Source organism: Mesocricetus auratus, unplaced genomic scaffold (genome assembly GCF_017639785.1).
Source record: "Mesocricetus auratus isolate SY011 unplaced genomic scaffold, BCM_Maur_2.0 Super-Scaffold_100026, whole genome shotgun sequence".
NCBI classification, from domain to species: domain Eukaryota; kingdom Metazoa; phylum Chordata; class Mammalia; order Rodentia; family Cricetidae; genus Mesocricetus; species Mesocricetus auratus.
In genome coordinates, this window is record NW_024429207.1 from 6639663 (window position 1) to 6662410 (window position 22748).

The 22748-nt window shown below is 46.2% G+C and overlaps 2 long non-coding RNA genes and 1 pseudogene across 2 annotated transcripts; 1 reads left to right on the plus strand and 2 right to left on the minus strand.

The window, feature by feature from the left end:
• Nucleotides 1–719: 719 nt before the first annotated feature.
• On the minus strand, nt 720–8500 carry LOC110340329. The gene is made up of 4 exons (XR_005871189.1): nt 7090–8500; nt 4837–4872; nt 4248–4390; nt 720–2468 (listed from the first exon to the last, which is right to left on the minus strand). It is a non-coding gene; the product is annotated as an uncharacterized LOC110340329 (long non-coding RNA).
• On the plus strand, nt 5194–6070 carry LOC101827299 (annotated as a pseudogene).
• A 2453-nt stretch (nt 8501–10953) lies between the features above and the next one.
• Nucleotides 10954–20051, minus strand: LOC121134154. The gene is made up of 3 exons (XR_005871187.1): nt 19869–20051; nt 11948–12120; nt 10954–11472 (listed from the first exon to the last, which is right to left on the minus strand). It is a non-coding gene; the product is annotated as an uncharacterized LOC121134154 (long non-coding RNA).
• Between the last annotated feature and the right edge of the window lie 2697 nt (nt 20052–22748).

Here is a 22748-nt window from a genome sequence, read left to right on the forward strand (position 1 = left end):
TATGTGAGTGTTGGTTCAAATCAGGCTACCTTCTGTTGGCAAGGGATGATGTGGGGAGGGGCATCAGGAGTCAATGGGTCTGTGCTCAGTGGGAGGTATGGGTGAAGTAGCATTTGGTTAACTGCCACCCTGGAGACCTTGCGAATCTATTCCTGGAAGAGGAAGAGAAATCAGGGTGCTAGGAGAAAAAACAGACAGATTATTACTACCAGCCCTATAAACAGGGCTAGCCATGGGAAGTGAAAACTTCCAAAAAGAATGGAAAAGAAATGTGCCCTGGGAGCATTGGCGATGTTCACTGGACAGTTTGTGGGGTGACTCCACCAGGCCAAATTCTCTGATACAGTAGCAGCACTCTTTCCCAGGAACATGCAGGTGTCTGCAAAACAGCTGGCACAGATTACACCTTGGTGTCAAAGCAAAGGCTACCGCTTTGAGTTAAAGACCATGAACATGTTTCCTATGTCTGGAGAGCCTGGTTTTATCCTAATAAAATGCACCTTTAAGTCAATACCTAGAAGGCAACTAAAGGAAATTTAAAATCTTGAGCTTGTGACTGACTGAACATAGTCAGCGATCTGTCAGTTTATCGGAACCCCATTTATCAATGCTAAAACTCTGAAACTGAAATCCCAGTGTAACAGCAGTATAGAAATCTGAAACATCTTTACATACCTTAAATCATTTACTTATGACTTTACAACTTGCATTTATACATCTTAAATCATTTTCTGTGTTTATTTAGTGGCAAATAAAATCTGTTTAACCTTTACTATGAGGCCTGTGAGTGAGGCAAACCTGTCTGTATTTTTCACAAGAAATTTAACTAATGAGCTACCAAGGTGGTTGTAGTCTTTGGGGATGAAGGAGTTGTTAAAGTGGCAAAGTATCGCTAGCCTAGTTGTCAAACACCATCAAATCTGAGAAGGATAAATCTCACTTGAGTTAGCAGAAGTAGAAACCAAGCAGACCATGTCTGCCTGCAGACCACCATGTCCCACCATGATGACAATGAACTAAACCTCTATTTTCCTTTATAAGAGTTTCTGTGGTCATAGTGTCTCTTCACAGCCACAGAACCCATAACTGAGACAGACAGTTGGATAGCTTCCGCCAGCTCTGATGACACCATCACACACAAGCGTCTCCCATGCTGGTGGAACCGCAATATACTGTGTGTGAAGGGAATAACTCCAATGGGAATCCAGAATCTGCCTGAGGATTGGGGAAACGTGGGGCACCCCTTTGATTCCACTACTCAGGAAACAGAAGCAGCCAGATCTCTGAGAGTTCAAGGTCAACCAGAGTGACATAGTAAGACCCTGTCTCAAAAGTGCCTGTCTTCTGGAACTCCAGCTTTTGTGTATTACATACATTTTCCCTTAGCTGTTTCAGTTTTGCTTTTCTTTACCAGTGCCCTTTTGAAAATGCTGGCCTGTGTTCTTTATTCATGGAGTTTCTTTATTCAAGTGACTTTGTGAGTGCTCAGGATGAACAGTCACCCAGAGACAACACAACTGGCACAAGAACCAAAGTCATGGGACTATAGTGACTTTCTTCTTTTGACCAACATCAATCCTCCCCCTTCTTCCTTTTCTTTTTAATCTCCTTTTCCGTCTTTCTAGTCCGAGCTGAAATGTATCCAGATCTCCTGAGACCTAAGCAAGACACTATGCAGAACTGGAAGCCAAGACTTGACCTCAAGGGCTCCCAGCTAAGGGACTCCCCAATGATGACAGAAATCGCAATAGGGCTCTACCCTCCAGTGCAGGAAAGCCATTAACAACATCTCCCGGCAAGAGATGGGCTAAGCGGGCCCATTGCTGGAACAGGGAGTAACATTAGAAGGACAGTGTCTCAGGTTTCCAAGTGGTTTCAATACAGTTCCTGTATTACAGTGTTGGGTGGTTTGGACACCCTCTTACAGGAAAGATTTGGGGCTTTGTCCACACAGGAACCATCTAGCATATCCAAGCCTTGAACAAGTCAAACTCAACCTGTGCCGTGCAGGTGGCTTTTGGAGGTTGGTTGAGTAACAGTGTGCACATAGACCCCATCGGGCCAGCTGGTGGGCAGGGGAATCTGACCACATCTCTGATGTTTGTCCTCGGTGCCGGCAACAAATGATGGGAATTCGGAGAAAAATGCAATTGTGGGCGAGTTACTTGACAATCCCCATTGTTTGTTTGCTGACTTTTATTTTTAGACTTTAAAATTGTTCCCATTGTTAACTCCTCTGGGCATATGTATAGATCAACGAAGTTACACAGCCAGCAGGCTGAAAACAGCCAGGCCGCTCCGGAAATGGTTTCAAACCAATCTTGACTGTCACTTTCTCAGATCAAACCCAGAACCAATGTCCATATTTTTGTTGTTGTTGTTGTTGTGGTTGTGGTTGTTCTCTGTCAGGGCAAGGGAGGCTGGATTTCAGACAGGGAGGCCAGTACAGTTAAGAACAGATACTTGCCCTACGGGTTAGAAACACAAGAATGGCATCCTGCTTAGACATTGCTAATTCATCCTCGAGGACCCAGTGTAGCCCTCCCGGCTGCGAGGGAGTGAGGCAAGGGTGAGGGAAACTCAGGAGGGGACTGGGATTTTTCTCGTTTTTATTTATTTATTTTTCTTTTTAAAAAGTGGTATCCCCTAGCGAGTGAGTGACTCTAGGAGAAAAGGAAAAGCTATTTTTGACCAAGAACTCTCCTTTAAAAATATTTATTTTATACGTATGCGTGTGCACTACGCGCGTGCCTGGTCAGAAGAGTGCTGGATGCTCTGGAACTAGGGATAGGTTGTTGTGAGCGGCTCTGTGGGTGCTGTGACTAAACGGGGGTCCTCTGCAAGAGCAAGTGCTCTTAGACACTGAACCATCTCTCCAACCCCCAACACTGCGCTCTTAACCACTGAACCATCTCTCCAACCCCCAACACTGCGCTCTTAACAACTGAACTATCTCTCCAACCCCCAACACTGCGTCTAATGCACTAGACCCACTTAGGTTTGGAGAACTGGAATAGGAAGTCGGCCAGGTAAATGGGTGGGTTCAGAAGACAGGAGCCAATCAGATGCCAGCGTTCTCAATTCCACCGCCTGCCCTGAGCAGAGCATGTAAGGGAGATGGTCCCAGCTCCCTGCGGAGGTGGCAGGAGGTAGGAGGGGAGACAGGCTGCTTGTGAAGGCTGTGGGGGGATTTTACAAGTGTGAGACAAGAACAGAGTGTTTCAGAACTGGGAGAGATAAAGCAAAGGAAGCACTGGGTGGCAAGCGTTGGGAGTGAGACCAGTGAGGAGCTGAAGCTGGAGAGTCCTCAGGAACCAGGGGGAAATAGAGCCGGAGAAAATGAGCCAACGGGGAGGTACAAGGTCCAGTTCCTAATAACTCTGATGTGTCAGAGAAATAAAACACAGTCTATTCAAAATGAAACTCAAGGTCGGGTGGGGAGACGGCTCAGAGGGTACGGTGTTCGCCACAAGAGGCTTAGGACCAGGGTTCAGAGCCCCAGGATCCACATAAAAGCCAGGGAGCTACGGCAGCTCACCTGTAATCCGGGAAGGTGAAAATTCGACCTGCACAGTGAGCTAGCCAGTAAAATCGCTTGAATTGGTGCTTTAATCCCAACACTCGGGTAATCCGGGAAGGTGAAAGTGCAAACTGCACAGTGAGCTGGCCAGTAAGATCGCTTGAATTGGTGCTTCAATCCCAGCACTCGGGAGACAGGGTTTCTCTGTGACTTTGGAGCCTGTCCTGGGACTAGCTCTTGTAGATCAGACTTGGTCTCGAACTCACAGAGATCCTCCTGCCTCTGCCTCCCGAGTGTTAAAGGCATGCGCCCTCATGGTCCGGTTTAAAAGTGTTTATAATAAAACGTTGGTATTTGGAGGGACCTGAGCAAATGGGAAGGTCTGAACTGGAACCTGGACATCGGGGTGAGTACTCCGTCCCCCCCTCCCCCCCCCCAGCTTTGTTTCAACACTGGTTCCTAAGATATCCTTGTAAGTGTATCCATTCTATGCTTGCTCTTCTCCTTGGAGCAAAGTCTCAAGGTCTCTCTGCATATAATTAACCCGCCACCCAAGAAGACAACAGTTCAAGGGTTAACCGGCCTGACATTTCACAAGTGAGGTTTCCACGATAAAGCAGCCTTTTCTAACTCTGTCTGGTAAAATCTCCCCAGAAATATCTGTCTTTCCTTTAACGTATATAATGTCATTAAATAGGTTGCATTAAGAAAAAGGGGTGTCTTTTACCTGGCACACAGTTGAATGCATGGTGAAGGTTGGGAATTTGTGTTGACTTGTTTAATTTTGTTCAGGCCCATGCCTCTCTTGGATGTCGCTGATCCAGCATCCCCAAGGATCCGGTACTGACTGATTGACCACCAGTCTCTGTTCTTGACATGAAAGTACCCACATGGAAAATGAGGGATTAGTATCCGAAATAAATAGATATAAAGATTTACAGGAGATGTGGACGGAGGAAAAGGCATGCTCAAAAGCTTACAGAGCTCTGGGATGCGATTCCTTTAAACTACACAAAAGGATGAACTGGTAAATAAGTAGATCTGGGAACGAGGTAGTACCTGTCAAGTGAGAGAAAATTCAGGAGACCGTGCACCTGTGTATGTGGCCCTAGATGCCCATGGCTGGTGGGAACAGCCCAAAAGACTAAGAAGGGATTAGAGACGGGGTTTCTTCTTCCGTCTCCTCTGCTTCTCAGCTTTGTGATCTAACTGACTGCTGGGTGTCTTCCTGGTGTGTGGAAAGGATCGTGCCTGCCCTGAGTAGTTGTGGGTCATTAATCCACACTGAATTTGCTGTGTGTGGAAGGGATACCTACCTGGCAGCATCCAGGACAAGCACAAAGACCAGAGACCTGGAAGATGGTGCACAAAAGAAGAGAATGCCTGTATTAGTGTGGTTTTAATTACTATGCCAAAATACCCATTGTAAAACACAGAGCAAAGGCCAGGTGTGTTGCCAAATGCTTTTAATCCCACACTTAGGAGGCAGGTGGATCTCCTATGAGTTGGAGGCTAGCCTGGTCTACATAGTGAGACACCACTGCAAAAGCAATGCCCAACAGCAACAACAAAATCTGAAATATAAAAAGAAAATGTGGGGCCGGGCGGTGGTGGCGCACGCCTTTAATCCCAGCACTCGGGAGGCAGAGGCAGGTGAATCGCTGTGAGTTCAAGGCCGGGCTGGAACGACAGCCTCCAAAACAATACAGAGAAACCCTGTCTTGTAAAAAACAAAACAAAACAAACAAACAAAAAAACAAAAAGAGAATGTGGGGTTTCCGCGGACTTTGTATACATGGCGGGTTCTCCCGGGTTCTCCCGCCAGCGCCCTGGCCCCCTGCCGTCCGCCGCCCAGGCTCCCGGGCCAGGCCTCGCTTCTGCAAGCAGCGCCTGGGACTCCAAGACCATCTAACAGCACTTTGGTGGATGAGCTGGAGTCGTCTTTCAAGGCTTGCTTTGCCTCCCTTGTGAGTCAGGGTTATGTCAATGGAATTGATCAGGAGGAGATTCGAACTGGTGATCAGTGTATCCAGACAGACAGAATGTTTTTTCTTACAAAAAAGGTTGCAGTTGTCTGTCCAGAAACCAGATCAAGTTACCAAAGAGGATGTCTCAGAACTAAGGAGCGAACTGCAGCGGAAAGACGCGCTGGTCCAGAAGCACTTGACAAAGCCGGGGCGCTGGTGGCAGGTGCTGGAGGACACCGCTGTGCAGCATAAGAAACCAGCTGAAATCCCTCAGGGCTCCTTGGCCTACCTGGAGCAGGCATCTGCCAATATCCCTGCACCTCTAAAGCCGACCTAACAGCACTCTGGCCTGGGATGCAGCCTGTAGTCCTGCCGGACATCTTTCCTTAAAGACGTGGTCTACAGAAGACATGGCCTACGGAAGAACTCCATTGATCATGCATCGGTGTTCGTTATTTATAAGATGGGATTGAAGTTAAGAAGCTCGGGCTGACCTTGAACCTGTGATTCTGCTGCCTCAGCCTCTTTAGTTCTCTAAATCCCTGGAGTACTTTAAACGATGCCTGAAGCTTTGATAAACCAAGTACAGTTTGTCTGTTTGTTTGTTTTAGCTCTTTAGGGAGGTTTGCACTGTGAGGATGATCACACACATTCTTACTTAGCCTTTGCCATTTATTTTGACATTTTGTCATTTTTGCGCCTTCATCTCTTTGGGGGTTTTTTAGCTGTTAATTTGGTAAAACCTGGGGCTGGAGAGATGGCTCAGAGGTTAAGAGCACTAACTGTTCTTCCAAAGGTCCTGAGTTCAATTCCCAGCAACCACATGGTGGCTCACAACCATCTACAATTCAATCTGGTGCCCTCTTCTGGCATGTAGGCAAAACACTGTATATGTAATAAATAAATAAATCTTTTTAAAAAATTTGGTAAAACCTGAAGGAAAGTATTTTTAATAGTTGAGAAGGCAGAGGACACAGAGTTTGGTGTCAGCCTTAATCATCCATGGTAGTATAGGCAAATCTGAATTTGCTGTTTGAAAATTTTTCAACTACCTCACAAGGAATCGACTCAACAATGCCGTGCTTCCCGAGTGGCACAGGGTGAGCATATTTGCAGTTGGCTCAAGAGAGGCTAAAATATGCTGCCACTGTAGTGTTACAGGAGAATGCTTGCCTTAATGTTGGATTTTTTTTTTTTTTTGGTTTTTCAAGACAGGGTTTCTCTGTCTTATTTTGGAGGCTGTCCGTCCATCCTAGCCTCGAACTTACAGAGATCAGCCTGCCTCTGCCTCCCGAGTGCTGGGATTAAAGGCGTGCGCCACCGCCGCCCGGCTTTTTTGGTCTAATGTTGGATTCTTATCTGGGGCAAGCTCTGTTTTCTGGGTCTTTCTTCTCTGTCCTGAAGGCACAAACATCGGGCGCATGTGCTGAGGGCACTCAGGCTGTGCAGTGACGCACGGTGTAAGGAATGGAGTCCCAGGAAGGCACAGTTGAGATCTGAGGGCCAAAGCGGCCTTGGATTCTCTCTGAGTTTTATATGCTTGCTACTTATTTCATTTTAGAGCAGAGTACCTCTCTTTACCCAAAACAAAACATTCCTTACCTCTTGAACAGTTAGTGCATCTCCAGCTTGGGTTTGGTCTTGTCCATTTTGGTTGCTTGACATCTGCTTCACCTGGGCACAGCCATCTGGTCTGTGAGGCTTCTGAATGCACCTTCCCTGCATCCCAGGGCTTAGCTTTTTCCTTCCTTCCTTCCTTCCTTCCTCCCTTTTTTGATCAACTTTTTTGGTTCTCCATTAGGCATAATGAATTGTGGCTGTCTCTGTTACTTGATCTATAGTATGCCCGTGAGAATTAGGCATTTCCTTGATTATGCATTATTTTATTATTTTCGTGTATGTGCTTGGTTGTATGATATTTAGCACATGGACCAGTGAGAACTAGCCTGAGGCCATCAAGTCCCCTTAATTAGAATGTATAAGTTAAACAGTGTTGAAAATATAGGCTGGGCATGGTGGCATATTTGTAACCTAGCATTTGGGAGGTAGAGGAAGGAGGATCAGAGCTGAATACCATCTTCAGCTACATAGCAAATTTTAGGCTGTTGTAGGCTACATGAGATTCTGTCTCACAAACCCCTGCAGAAAACAAACAAAACCAAAAAATACCCTCTTGATGAAGCACTGACTGTCAGCTTTACATTTTGTGTATTTCTTGGCTAAAACCTAAATAGACTGATTATATTTTGGTTTGTTTTTCAATAATAAAGGTGATGGTGAAAATAAGAAAAAGAAAGAAAATGTGGAAAAAATAAAAAGAAAAAAGAAAGTGTGTAGTGTCCACACAAAGGCAGCCCCTGTGTTATAGCAGGAACTCTGTGACATGACTGAAGCCTTCAAGGCAGGAACACTAGTCTTTTTGTTTATTTGTTTTGTTTTGTTTTGTTTTTTCAAGGCAGAGTTTCTCTTTATTGTTTTGGAGGCTGTCCTAGAACTCACTCTGTAGACCAGTCTGGCCTCGAACTCACAGAGATCCGCCTGCCTCTGCCTCCCGAGTGCTGGGATTAGAGGCGTATGTCGCCACCACCTGGCAGGAGCACTGGTGTTTAATTTAGAATCTTCAGGAAAGTTTCCTAGGGGTTGACCTTCCGTTAGTAAGGACTACTTATCACAAATAATAGTCACCACTATTATTTGCTGGCTTCATATAATGCAATGGAAAATTTTTTCCATTCTTTTTTAAAAAGTTATCTTTTTAATAATTTGATAGACTCACCAGAGAAATAACTTGAGCTTTGAGTTTTCTTTGTGAGGTTTTTGAATGTTTTTAATAAATTCAAGGCCATTTAGATTTTCTGTCTCATTCTGTGCTAGGTTTTCTAAGTTATTAAAGTTTTTCCAATTTCATCTACACTATTTGTTACGAGAAGCTTTTTCCTTGAGAAGGAGCCGTTCCGCCAGCCTGGTTCTAGAGCTGTATCAGTCCCAAATAAACACACAGGAGGCTATATTAATTATGAAGCTGTTAGCCTTGCTTGTTTCTTACTGGCTAGCTCTGACTTAAGTAATTACCCCATAATTGTTAATCTAAGTATGTCTCTTACCGGAGAGGTTTCCGGGCTTCCTACCCCAATGGCGTTACATCTCGACTCTCCTGTGTTTCTCCTTCCCAGAATCCTCCTGGATTCCTAGCCCCACCTATCTAGATTCCTATTGGCCAGACAGTGCTTTATTAGCATAAGACTTCCCCAACAACTATTGGATGCATTGGTCTAAAAGTGTTCATAAGATTCCCTTACTGCGCTTTCAGTGTTTGTAGGGTCTGTAGTAATTGCCCTTCTGCCATTCCTAGCACAGGTAATTTTCACATGTGTCATAACACACGATTACTCCATTTCTTGTTATTGTTTACTGCAATTGCATTGAATTAATAAACTACATTTTAGTCATCATCCATCAGTTGCTTTAGGTTCTTAGCGCTTTTTGGTATTTATGAATAATGCGGTTGAGAATGATCACATAAAGCTTCTAAAATGACCTCTCCAGCTGTTAAATGGGGTTGCTGTTTTGATACCTACAGGCCTCGCCAACTGATTTCCCACATCTCACTGCTGTGTGCACAGTCCAAGAGTTTCTCTTGGTTTCTGTCCTCATAGGCAAGCAGATTATATAACCTGAGCTGGATTGAGTATGGAGCAGATGCTTAAGAAAACTCAGACTTCTGGGGTGCTTGGGTAGCATGGAAGTACAGAAAAAAATCACAGCAAGGGCAGATACTTATTAACTGGTTGTAGAGTATTGCTTACAAATTCTTGTGCAACATGGTGAAGGCGGGGAACAACTCAGAGGGAACTGACTCCCACAAAGTATCCTCTGACATGATCTATGGAATGTAGGCACACGCACTTACAGGCATGTGCACACTCACAAAATCAATAAAAACGTAACGGTGTCTTTAACTATAAAGAAGCAGAAGGGACTGGGGATATAGGTAAGCAACACAGTGTTCACCTAACATGCATGAGGCCCCGGGTTCGATCCTTGGCACCAAGAAGAAGAAAAGAACATGTTGACGCAGAGAGCAACAGAAAAAAAAAAAGAATTCTTGTGCAAAACCAGGTGTGGTGGTGCCCACCTTTGATCCCAGCACTGGGGAGGCACAGGCGGGTAAACCAAACCAGCCTGTCCTGTACCAGAATAGTAAGGACTACACAGAGAAACCCTGGGTCGAACACCCTCGAACACCTGCCTCAAAAGAGAATTCTTGTACAATATGCAACTTGTCAATTCATGTTAAACAGCAAAATTTGTCTCTTGTTAGGACTGTGTTCATATTCAGAATTACTTAGCCTTGGGAATTTGGAAAAACCTTGTCACAGACTGGAAAAACATTTCTTCTGTTGGAGTTAATTTTTTCTCTCATTTTTATTCTTTGCCCATTTTATCACCACTTGCTCTAAGAGGGCATTTAGCAACCATCTTCTACTTCCTCTTAAAGGGATTGTGGGTGAAATTACTGAAAGATCTTTACATCCCATCATAGAACAGGTCTTGAATTGACTTAATGAGTATGGGAAGGAGGGAGCCAGAGGAGGTTAACTATATGTGAATTTATAGATGTTTTGGTGTCCAGAGTCCATGTAAATAATGTATTACCTCACTGTAAATATTAACTCTGCTTGAGTTTAGGTCTTTAAGTACAATTAGCAGGGGCTCTAGGGAGGTGAGAGCTGCCCTATGCTTAATGATCTTTTTAACACCAAGTACTCGGGACCCTGTAGGGAATTCCTGGAGCAGATAGTCCTTAAGCTGCAGGTCTCCAGTGATGAACAGTTTGTAAAAGAAAATGGGAAATGAGTCTTCTCTCTATAAAATGAAAAAAAATAAAACAGGCAGTAAATTCTTTCAGAATAATTACAATAATTGGCCGGCAAACTCCAGGCTTTTAAACATCCAGAAGGTAATTTTTTAAAGTAATAAAAGCAGAATCTTTGACCTCAGAGGAGGCTCAGGTTGTCCAGGGACCCACAATTCACAGTTTCCAATATGATTGCCAAACCTGCTGAGCAGCTCTCTACAAAACCTACCATGGAATACACATGTGCTCACCTCCATGTCGTCCCCCCCAAACTCCCCCCACCCCCCACCCCCACCGTTGCCCTTCTTGCCCCTGCTTGGGCTCCCAGGTCCACACCCCCTAATACAGATGTTTCCCTGTGTGTCTCCTTCCTCCTCTTCCTCCTTCAAACACTGCTTTTTGTTTTCTTTTATTTAGTTTGAAATTTTTATTAGCACTAGGTGTTGGGTTTTTTTTAATTTTTAAAATAAATTTATATATTTATTTCACAACCTGACTGCAGTTTTCCCTTCCTCTTTCCCTGTCAGTCACTCCCCCACCCCACCTCCCCTGCCCCCCCAATCCACTCCTCCTCCATTTCTGTTTAGGAAAGAGTAGGTGTCCCGTGAGTATCAACAAAACATGGCGTGTTTCTGTTTAGGGTAGACCGAGAAAAACAAACATGGTGTGTACTCACCCATAAGTGGATATTAGCTATAAAATAAAGGATAACCATGCTATCCATAGCCTTAGAGAGACTAGGTGACAAGGAGGACTCATGATGGGACACCCATATCTCCCTGGGAAGGGGAAGTAGAAAAGATTTCATGAGTGGCCAGAGTATGGGTGGGGATGGGAACATGAGGGATCAGGTCGTGGGGACGGAGGGGGCTTACTAAAAGGGACTACTGGAAAAGGGGTGCATTTGGGGGTCAGATAAAGACCTGGCTCAAGGGAATCTCCCAGGAATCTGCAAGAAAGACCCCAGCTTAACTCCTGGCAATAGCAAGCAAATGTATAGCCTGAAGTGGCCGCCTCCTGTGACCAGAATGGTACCTAGCCCAATCGTCATCAGAGAGGCACCATCCAGCAACTGATGGACACAGACGCAGACCCACAGACAAACATTAGGTAGAGTTCAGGGGATCCTGTAAAAGAGGAAGAGAAATAATTGTAGGAGCCAGAGGGGCTAAGGACACCACGAGAAAACTCACAGAATCAACTATCCTGGCCTCACAGGGACTCTCAGAGTCTGAACTGACAATTGGGGAGTCTGCATGGGGCTGACCTAGGCTCTCTGATTATATGTTACAGTTGCGCAGCTTGGTCCTCTTGTGGGACTCCTAACATCAGGAACCGGGACTGTCTCTGACTCTCTTACTGGCTTCGAGGTCCCTACTCCTCACACTGGGTCTCCTTGTCCAGCCTTACTTAATGCATGGAGGTGCTTCGTCTTACTGCACCTCGATACGCCTTGTTTTGTTTGTGCGCAAACACTGTGTTATGAGAATCAGCTACAGACCTGTCTTCCCTCGCCACCCCGGTGCCCTCACCTTTGACATCACCGCCCTTTCCGCTTCCTCTTTGCCACCTGGTGACTGTCACCGGTGTCACCCGTCTCACCTCCACCGTCACGAGTCAGCTGCTCCTCCCCTCTCCTGGAGCGCACCCGAGCCTGCCAGGCTGGGACCCTCTGGGACCTTTGTAGCCAATTCTGTGGGCTGTGGTGATGACTGCCCCAGGCTCTGGTACTGTCTGGGTGTTTTTTGCAGTTTGGGCCTCAGTTGCTTTTTTTCCTAGATGGGAGCATTTGGAAGACGAAATGAGCTAGGTTCTGAGTGAGGCATCCAGTATGTAGCAGTCATTAATTTGCACTTCATAAATAAGATCAACTGTTAAATGTACCTGCCACACAGAAGCCCCCGGGAGACCTTAGTTCTTAGGGAAGGTTCTCCATTTCACTTCCCATGATGCTTCTCCTCACCTGGAATTGGAATTCTTTATTCCACTCCACACTCACTCTATCCAGGGCTTCATAGATTTGTTTCAGAGACTAAGTAACAGACACAATATTAGTTCTCAATGCTTGGCCTTAGCTTATACTCTTTCTAGCTTTCTTTCTTTCTTTCTTTTTCTTTTTTTTTTTTTTTTTTTTTTTTTTTTTGGTTTTTCGATACAGGGTTTCTCTGTATTGTTTTGGAGGCTGTCCTGGAACTAGCTCTTGTGGACCAGGCTGGCCTCGAACTCACAGAGATCCATCTGCCTCTGCCTCCCGAGTCCTGGATTAAAAGCGTGCGCCACCAATGCCCGGCTAGCTGTTTTTCTTTAACTTAAATTAACCTGTTTCCCTTCATCTATGCTTCACCTCAGGGCTTTTTGCCTTTCTTTCTGTGTCCTACTCTTTGTCTGCTGGCTGACGGCTGCCTGGTTGGCCCTGGGCATCTCCCTGTTTTGCTCCCTCATTCTGTCTTCTCTTCTTTTTCCTCTCCTTCTTCTCCAGCCTAGACTCCTCCTATTTTTTCTTTCTGCCTACCAGTCCCACCCATCCCTCTTCTGCCTAGCTATTGGCCATTCAGCTTTTTATTAGACCAATCAGGTGCCTTAGGCAGGCAAGGTGAAACCAATACATCTCATCTTTACATAATTAAACACATGCAGCATAAGCAAATGTGACACATCTTTGCCCAGTTAAAGTGATGTTCCACACCATAGTTATCTGACTGTAATAAACATACATTGTAGGGAATCAGAACTTAGGGCATTTGCTGTATTCCTTTTCCAGGACCCACATACAACCACATGTAACTCCAGCTCCAGGTGTGAGAGCCTGCCTCTGGCCTCCTAAGCACCTGTAGTCAGGTGGGCCAACATACACAAACACACACACACACACACACACACTTAAAAAAATAAAATCTTTTTAAAACCTTGTAAATATATTTTACATGTTTAGAAAAAAAAGCTCTATTTTTTAATGGCAAATACCATTATTAACTGGTGTATAGTTTACTAGGGGAGATGTTAGCCACTGGCCAGCTGACCCACCCTTTCCTCCCCCCTCCCCTCCCCTCCTCTCTCCTCCTCCTTCCCTCCTCCCTCCCTCCCTTCTTGTTCCTTTCCCTTTTCTCACCTATGGGCATACAGTCATACTAAGAGAAACTCCTCTATGGTCAAAGGTTTCTGCTACTTGCTGATGGTGGAGATCTGTTGCTATGTGGCACCCCGTAAGATATCCCGGGCGTGCTCAGGGGTGTTTGCCCATGCCCCTTCAGCTCGCTACAGGACCACTGATGGGGCGGCCACTGGACCACCAGGAATCATGCCTCCCCTGCTGGTGCTCAGGATACAAATGTATCCTGCAAGTGATGTCACCTGAGTTCTCATGGTTCCAAACAGAGCAATAAACTACACCAAAGAGAGGCACATTCTGCACTATGGCTTCAGCCTGAGTATTTCATCACATGCGTTTCCATACAGATTTTGGATTTTTTTTTTTTTTTACTCTGAGTCTTTTTTCTGTCTTTGGAAACATATGTGAGGAGACTGGGTCAAGCATAGGCTGGAGTAACAGCCCCCACAACACTTCCCGGCACCCAGAATCTCTGTACCCAGCTTCTTCTCTGGGAACTGCACAGTTCTGTCGGGTTGCCATGCCTGGTCTCCCGGTCTCCACCCAAGCATAGTGCCTTCCTGGAAAGTTCCTCCACCCCTAACAAACACACCTCTATTGGCCCTGGCCTGCTCTTGCGTTGTGAACAACAGAAAACTAGCTCAAGTAGGGGCCAGTAAATGCTCCTACAGATAGGCCATTTGGAAATGTGTTTATAAACTGTTGGTTTTCAAGAACTGGCAACGGTGTGACAGTGATCCCTGGAGGCATAAATATGCACTCACTAAGAATGATTTAAAATAAGTCAGGCGATCACTTAAGACAATTGATTGAAAGTATTTTGTGTTGTACGGGTTTCTCCCCCACCCTTCCCCCAGAGGTCTCATAGAACTCTCCGCAGTCCCTTGCCTCTGCCTCCTGAGTGCTGGGATCACAGGCATGAGTCACCACACTTGGTGTTCATTCATTGTTTTAGCAAATCCAAGAAGAAAGACTCAAGAACCTTAGTTAGTAGAGAAGGACCAACGGACCATGATTTAGTGGCCACCATTCAAAATGATTCGGTTTGCCTGGAACTTCCACCAGCAGAATAGGAGGCAAAGGTCAGGGGGCATAGTTGGCTCCCAGGGCAACCACTGACAATTATTACCATGAAAAGCCATCAGGAAGTCGTTCTGCCCTGTCAAAAGTTCCTTGGGATCTTCTGCTCTCATTCTGCACAGAAGTAGCTTGAATGAAGCTGGAAGGAATCCCACACGGGGAGCAGGAAAACTTGGCACTTAAAAGCTCTTGACCTAAGGGCCTCGTGACCGGAGTCTGACTCCCCACCCCACCCCAAGCCCATACAAGAGGAGAGAACTGATTCCTGCAACTTGTCCCCTGACCTCCACGTGCATTCCGTGGCACAAATGCACAGACGCACACACAGTGACAATAAATAAAAGGTTGAGGATCTTGTCGTTGCCGCTATTTTAAAGAATCCTATATAACCTCAGAAAAACAGGCTCTAGGCACCCAATGCTACGTAAAAGGCTGAATCTTTTAAAGGCTAGGAAAATGCAAATTTGGGTGCTCACAAGGTTCAAAGTGCCATTCAGTCACTCAGCTAATCACCAATGTCTGTGTTGTTGTTGATGATGATAATGATATGTTGTTTGGCTTGGCTTTTTGAGACAGGATGTCACTCTGTAGTCCTGCCCGGCTAGAACTCACTCACTGCATGAAAGGTTGGCATCTGAGATTATCCTTATGGCTCTGCCTTCCTGAGTACTAGGGTTCTAAGGGTGTCCAATTATGCCAGTTTTCTGCTTTGTTTTCTGTGTGGAAAGGTCACACTGTGTACCCTGGGCTAGCCTGGAACTCACTATATACCAGGTTGGTCTTGAACCTAGACAGCTCTGACTTTGCCCCTCTTACAAGTGGTACCAACACATGAGCTATCCTTAAACATCTACAATTAGTGCCAGGTACTGCAGGGACCAAAGAAAAAGTCAGCATAGGACACACCAAGACCAAGTTCTCAGCACCAAGAAGATGTATTTGTTCCAGAGGGACAAAGGACAGGGATAAGGGACAGAGACAGGAGATGGAGGAAGAGGGAGAAGGGGAGGACTGCCTCTGGATAGAGAGGAGACAGATGGGACCAACAGGCAGATGGCAGTTTATAAAGGGAAAGGAGGAAACCCCAGGTAGGCTGACTTGGTATGTTTTGATTGGGCATGGTATAGTCAAAGGCCGGGGGCCTTTGATTGCTGGACTTCAATCCTTTGATAGCTGGACCTTGGTGATCAGCCTCAGGAGAAGGAAGTGGCCAAACAAGGGACTAGAACTTGGTAGCTGGCTTTAGGAATGTAATCTAGAAGTTTAACAAGGAAGCCTGGTGGGGGAGGGAAAGACCTGTCAAAGCCGTGTCTGTGGTGCCCGGCGGCTCGAGTACCTTCAGACACTGCGATGCACACTCAGGATTCAGCTGGGAGTAAACGCAGCCCCAGTACTTAATTCACGGGCTGGAATGAATGAGAGGAAAGGGAAACTCCAAGTTACAATATTGATGTCATTTTGTTTCGTTTTCCGTACTTGCTTCCCGTCTCCCTTTTAACACAGTCCCTGGCCAGGTCAATCCCATTAGCATGTGCAGAGCCCACTGATCTAGGGCCAGGGTGTAGCTCAATAACAGAACGTTTGCCCGGAATACCTGAGGCCCTGGCTTCAACACCCAATATTGCCCCACCACACTAATGGAGCTAGCCAATTGGCTAGGCTGACTGAACAGCACCCCCAGGGGATCCGCTTGTCTCCACCCTGCCAGCAGTCAGCAGAGTCCAATGACCTAGGGAAGCCTGTACCTCCCGGAGTGTCCCCAACCACGCTACAGTGCTAGTCAAGGTGTCTGAGGACTCTGTGGAGGTCAGCGCTCTTGTCTAATGACTTCTCCTTCCCATGTGTGTCTGTGAGGCCTGACAGGGCAGCACTACCTCAGTCCTCATGCCAGCCGTAAGCCCTACTGTGTGCCCGGTGTCTCCAGCACTAATCTCTTATACTCACTGAACATCAGAGTTGATTAACTTTCGCCCAAACCTAATAACTGATCTGTCACAGGGCTCAGACTGAAAACTAAGACTTCTTAGTTAGAAGGGAGCTAGCCAAGAGTAGAGTGAGTGATGCCTGTGATCCAGGCAGAAGTTTTGATCTAAAGATAGTATGCAGCCCCCTTTTCCTACAAATATGCAAACCAAACTGCTGGTTTCTTTGCACACACCTGGGTGACATTCAGAATAAGCCCAGAGAACCCACTTCTGACTTGAGGGGTAAGAGGAGAAGAGACAGCCCTCCACCGTAGGCACCCCATCCCACCTGTACGGTGTTAAGCTTGCCTTGACACATCCTTCTGCAAGAACTGGTCTGTGGCACACACTCACATACTGAAGTGCCTGGGGCATCACTGCTCTGTGGCTGCCTTTGACACTTCCTGAAAAGTGACCTTCAGCAAAGTCATTAAAATCAGTCTAGCGACTTCCTGTTGGGGCCTTTGTCACTCCGGCTCCCCAAAAGAGGCACTGCCAAAATTTATTGATCCAAATCTTGCTCTCCAAAATGTATTGATCCAAATCACACTCACCCGGGAAGGAAGAAGAAAATACAGCTTGCAATTTGCTATGTAACACCCTGGCTAATTAAAAGAGGGATCACCATTCACACTGTCGGGGAACAACAGGAGGAGAGAGGACCGTTTGGTGTGGAAACTGCATGTCCGATGCCATCAGTCCCCCACCCTTTTTCCTTTAGGAAAAGTCAGATTTCATCCTGCTGGGTATTGTGGATATCAGAGTGGGTGACTGGAGGCCATTTGTACTTCTTGTCTCTATAGGAACAGAATTAAAAATATGTTCTGGGTGTCTGCAAACAAGCCCAGTGCACACAATGCTGCTCAAAAAAATGAAGTTTAGCCGGTCATCCTGGTGCTAACAAGAATTTATATTTTAGCTTTAAAGTCAGAAGTGGGGACCAGAGAGAAGGCTCTGTGGGTGAAAGTGGTTGCCACCAAGTCTGGCCACCTGGTTTCTATCCCCAGGACCCACACGGTGGAAGAAGAGAAGCAACTCTTGACTTCCGTGTGCACGGTGCGGCATTCATGCGTGCAAACAGGAATGCATAAATAAGTAAAGAAATGCTTTGTTTAACTGGAAGCAGGTTTAATTCTCTAGAAAGCTTTAGTCCCATCTTAGACTTTTATTTTTTCCTTTCTTATCCTCCAGTGATCTCTCTGGGGAATAAAATTATGATGTCTTAGGGGACCAGTAGTCAAAACCCCTGATTCTAACTTACTCAGGATGATGGACATTTGGGTCCTTGAGGCCAGTGGGGATCTTATCTTGCCTGCACTCAGCAAGAAACTGCCCACATTTTCAGTGGTAACAAGAGCTTCCAGGGCCTTGAAAAGAACCCCAAAAAGGGACATGCCACACTGTTCCCGGATCTTGTTGCTAGCTCAGAGTAACTCCCCCACTTGCCAAGTGCAGCTCGCCGGTCCCCCCCCACAGCCCCCCCCCCAGCCTCCCTGCCTCCAGGTGCCCCGTTCTGGGACCTGGCCTGACCTGCCCTCGTTCCTCTCTCAGACTTCGGCATATTTATCAAGTTTTCCACTCCTTAAAAGAATAACTGGGCTGCCGGTAGCCTGAGTCCCTGGCTGAAACCCAAGGGAGCCTCTCAGCCGCCCCCCGCAACTGTTCAGTGATCTGAATACACCCCAGTGGCTGAGAAGGTAGGAGTAATTAACCGCAACGGCGGACGGACGGATCATTCTCTCCAAAGGCAACAGCAGCAAAAGGCCGAGCGTATGGAGCTGTGGCCATGCTTGTTTGTCTGCATCTGACAGAGAGTAGTTTGTCCTTTCACCAACAGCAATGAGGGCTTCCTGAGTGCACAGTAATAGCATGGCTTTGGATTAAGCCCACCTCGGGCATTTCACAATGCGGAGGATGCAAAACCTCTAGCCTCAGCGAGCACACCTACACACCGAGAGGCGAGACCTGACAGTTAATTAGCAAATATTTATGGCGTTCCTCTTTGGCCTTGGCGTTTTGCTAGAAGCTTGTACATCACATCTCAGAAACCTAGCATGGCTATGGAGGAGAGAGTGCTTCCGCACCCCCCCACACACACACACACACCCTGCCCCCAGACACTCCCTGTTCCCTTAGCATAACTAGAAGTTTCCAACCAGGAACAGTATCTGCCCTCCAAGGAGTGTTTGGGAATGTGTGAGTGCATTTGCTGTTTGCTTTTGGCTGTTAACAAACCAGCATTTATTGGGTGGCATGCAGGAAAGCTAACGCCTGACGGAGTGCCAGCCAGTTCTTCACAACCCAAAATGTTCCTTCACACTCAGAATGCCAATAAAATTCTACTGGAAGCTATAAAAATTCCTCAGAGCCTCAAGGATACCTCAGTCCGAGACCCTCCCCCACTGCGGGGAATCCTTTGTGGACGGTGGGTGACAGGTGCAGAAAGCCAGGTCCAGCCAGGCTAACACAAATAATCCGGAAGCCCCAGGACCCCGGGCATTGAGGACGAAGTGTTAGTGGTCTGTTTGACTAAATACAAGAGAATCAGTTCTTTCATGGTTGTCATTAAGTTAATTATTTGTGGAAGAATTTAAGCAATGCTGTAGGTTTAGCATAGTATTTGGCACTTGTTTTCAACTCAGTGATCTCATCGGCACAATTGTTCTCCGGGATTATTTTTCATTAAAAACTATGACCAATTGAGAGGACCACAAACTGGGTGGTGGTGACTCACGCCTTTAGTCCCAGCACTCTGGAGGCAGAGAGGTGGGTCTCTAAGTTCAAGACCAGCCTGGTCTACAGAATGAGTTCCAAACAACCAGGGTGACACAGAGAAACCCTGTCTCAAAAAACAAAATGAAAAAAAAGAAAGGAAAGGAAAGACAGGAAGGAGGGAAGGAATGGAGGGAGGGAGAGAGGGAGGGAGGGAGGGAGAGAGGGAGGGAGGGAGGGAGGACCACAAAGAATGAAAGAACTTGGATAGGCCTGCACAGGTCCCCATGCTGCCTGCCTGAGGCATCCCCAGATGGACTGATTCATGCCCCATTTCCTGCAGGCTGTCAAGCAGAAGCCATTGAAGGAAAGTCTGAAAACACAGGGGGGAAATGGAATAAGCTATGACTGACCAAGGCATAGGAGTAGGACAAAGAGAGAATGAGACCCAGAAGAGGCAGAGTATGGGCGCCTTGGTGTCACTTTGCAAGGCAGAGCAGGACATTTGGAGAAACACATCATCGAGATCAAACCCATTTGGAGCAATGCTTGTCCACACCTGAGCAGCAACCTCTGAAAGCGGCAACTGGCTCCAAGGAGGGCTGAGGAAAGCTCAGGATTCCCTGAGGGAACATGAGCCAAGTCTTCATTCACTCACCAAGGAGATTAAGCCAGTTTCAAGAAGAAAAAAGTAAAAGTTGGTGCAGAACGGTCTGGGAGCTTCCGTGTCCGTTTCTGGGCAGGAGGACAAGTTCAGATTGCAATCTAGGCAGACTGGGGTCTGCTGAGAAGAGATGCGGAGCTGAAAGGCTCGTGGCAGGTGATCTTGGAGATGCCTAGACGAGCTGGTAATAGAAACAGGAGATGTTTCAACGTAAGTCCTGCAGGGTGACCCTGGAAAAGGGCCTTCATCTCTCTCAGGGCCAGCCTCCTCATCCTTTTTTTAACCTCCTCAACTTTAAATGTAGATATTTACCTTGTCCACCTAAAAAAGATAAGAAATGCTGAATAGAAATAGCAATACTAATGTGCAAATGATCAACCGATAGTAGGAGTTATTAGTTGAGCCCTGCCCCCAGGACACTCTGTGATAGCTTCTTCTAATCTAAATTAAAACCACTTTCTGGTCTTTTCAACTATGTGGCCTTTATGTATATATCCTCCCAAAGCAGTGGTTACAGAATAGGTTATCAGAAGTGTTACCATAAGGTATCTGTCATACCATATCAGTTGAAGCTTTATGGTGACAAGGAACAGAAAACTCATTCAAGCTGCTTGGAACAAAAAGTGGGAGGATTTCTCCCCTTCAAAATGAACAAAATACAAAAAGAGGACACAGCAGGCTTTAGCTATGTGGCTGTATTTGTGTTTTAAACAATACCATTGGAACTTGCTCCCGCACGTCCCTTAAAGAAATAACCCACTCATGGTGGCCTGTGGACCCAGTATCCAGACAGTCAGACTCAAGCCCTGAACAAGACTCAAGACATAATCTGAGTACAGCGAACGAACGGGCTTCCCTAACAATCTTCGTGGCTAAGGAGATCCGGTTCTCTGATTGGCCTGGGAGTCCTGGGGGAGGGGCACTCGCTGAAGGACAAGCCTGAGAAGGGGGGGGGCACATAAAGAGAATGCAGGCCAGTAGGCATAAAGGACAACTCCAAATTTCACACACACTGCAGGGCCTGTCTGGATTCTTCCAGGGCTACCCAGACGGTGGTCAGCGGTCTCCCACTACGTGAGCCATGATCTTGGTTTGGAATTTCTCGACATGCAGCTTTTTTTTTAATGTTGATCCCGAGTCCAGCCCAAGAGCCTAGATGTTTAGCAAGTGTCTCATGCAGCCGTGACCCACAGCTGGATCACATGAGATACTTTCCAAGGGACCCCTTTCCGTGTACAGCACCACCCATCGGATAGACTCAGAGCTACTATGATGCCTTTGCTCTCCTCCCTGCACTGTGCCTTCTAAATAGCGTCCTTCCCTTCTGTGTATGTTCAGGTCGCCACTTTCAGCCCAGGTGTGCTAGCTTATATTTAGCCGTATTAAATCTCGTCACGTCTGCTTCCCTTCCTCACTGGGTTTGCCAAATCCGAGCACAACTTAATCCGTAATCATCCTCCCTCCTCCCTCCTTTCCTCCCTCCCTCCCTCTTTCACTTTCTTCTTTTCTTTTCTCTCCCAAAGAGATTAAAATATTCTCTTCTGGCATTTTGACTATTTAGCCAATGACACTCAAAGAACGGCAGGTACCAAAAGGTCACTTTGAACTTTATGCACTTTTTATTGGGAGCAAAAGGTGAGACTCTCATATCAAAACTCTCCCTATACTGGGAAGATGGCCCATCCTCACCGCAAAGATGAGAAGTCAAGAGCGAAAGGATTCTGTGACCTTGGTCGGGTAATCCCATCGTTCCAGCCTCCCCACACAATGTAGCTGCTTCCTTAACTGATTAATCTTTATGAATGCAGTGTAGAAAATATGATGTGAGCCACAATCCACACAGACAGCAATCTCAAAGGCTGAAATTGCAAATGAGCTGGGCACGGTGACACAACCTTTTAATCCCAGCTCAACAGGTGGATCTCTGTGAGTTCAAGGCCAGCCCGGTCTACATAACGAGTTCCAGTTCTGCCAGAGTTGCATAATAAAGAAAACGTGTCTCAAAATAAGAATGCAAAAGGACAAACATTTTCAAGAGCAAAATCTTGAAAGGGAAAAAAATTTCCAAAACTAAAGTTTGGGGGGGCAGGAATAAAACAGTTTTTTGTTTTGCTTTGTGTTTTACAGTGTTAAAGACTGAACTCAACTTCATATACACTAGTTAAGCACTCTACCCCAGGGCCACAAGGGTTCTTTGTTTTAAGCAATTCTTGAATTTTAGATTATAATACAATTATACCATTTCCCCCTTCCCTTTCCTCCCTCCAACCCTTGCCAAGGAACACTCCCATTCTCTTTCAAACTCATGGCCTTCATTTCTTTAATTGTTTCTGATGTTCCCAATAAATAAATACTGCCTGCTCAGTCTGTAGCATGGTGTGTGTGTGTGTGTGTGTGTGCGCGCGCGCGCGCGTGCGTGCGTGCGTGTGTGTGTGTGTGTGTGTGTGTGTGTGTGTGTGTGTGTGTGTGTGTGTGTGTCTTTAGGGCTGGCCATTTGGCATTGATAATCAATTGGTTTGCTCTTCCCAAACTGAATGGTTCTTTAAATCGTCACTTAGAGTTGGTGAGAGAGTTCAGTGGTAAGTGCTAAGCCTAGGCTGGTGACCTGAGTTCCATCCTTGAAACACACAGGTGGAGAGAATTGGCTCTGCAAAGTAAGCTCCTGACCTCCTGACCCCTTTTGTCATGAAATGTACATGCCCACGAACACAAGTAAGCATAATACTTTTTCCAATTAAAAAATTTTAAATATTCTTTTGCATTTTTATCTTAATTTCTGTGGTGTTTCAAATGGAATCCAGGGCCTCACTCAGGCTAACCAAACTGTCTACCCTCAGGCTACATACCCAGTTCTACATTTTATTAGTTGCATTA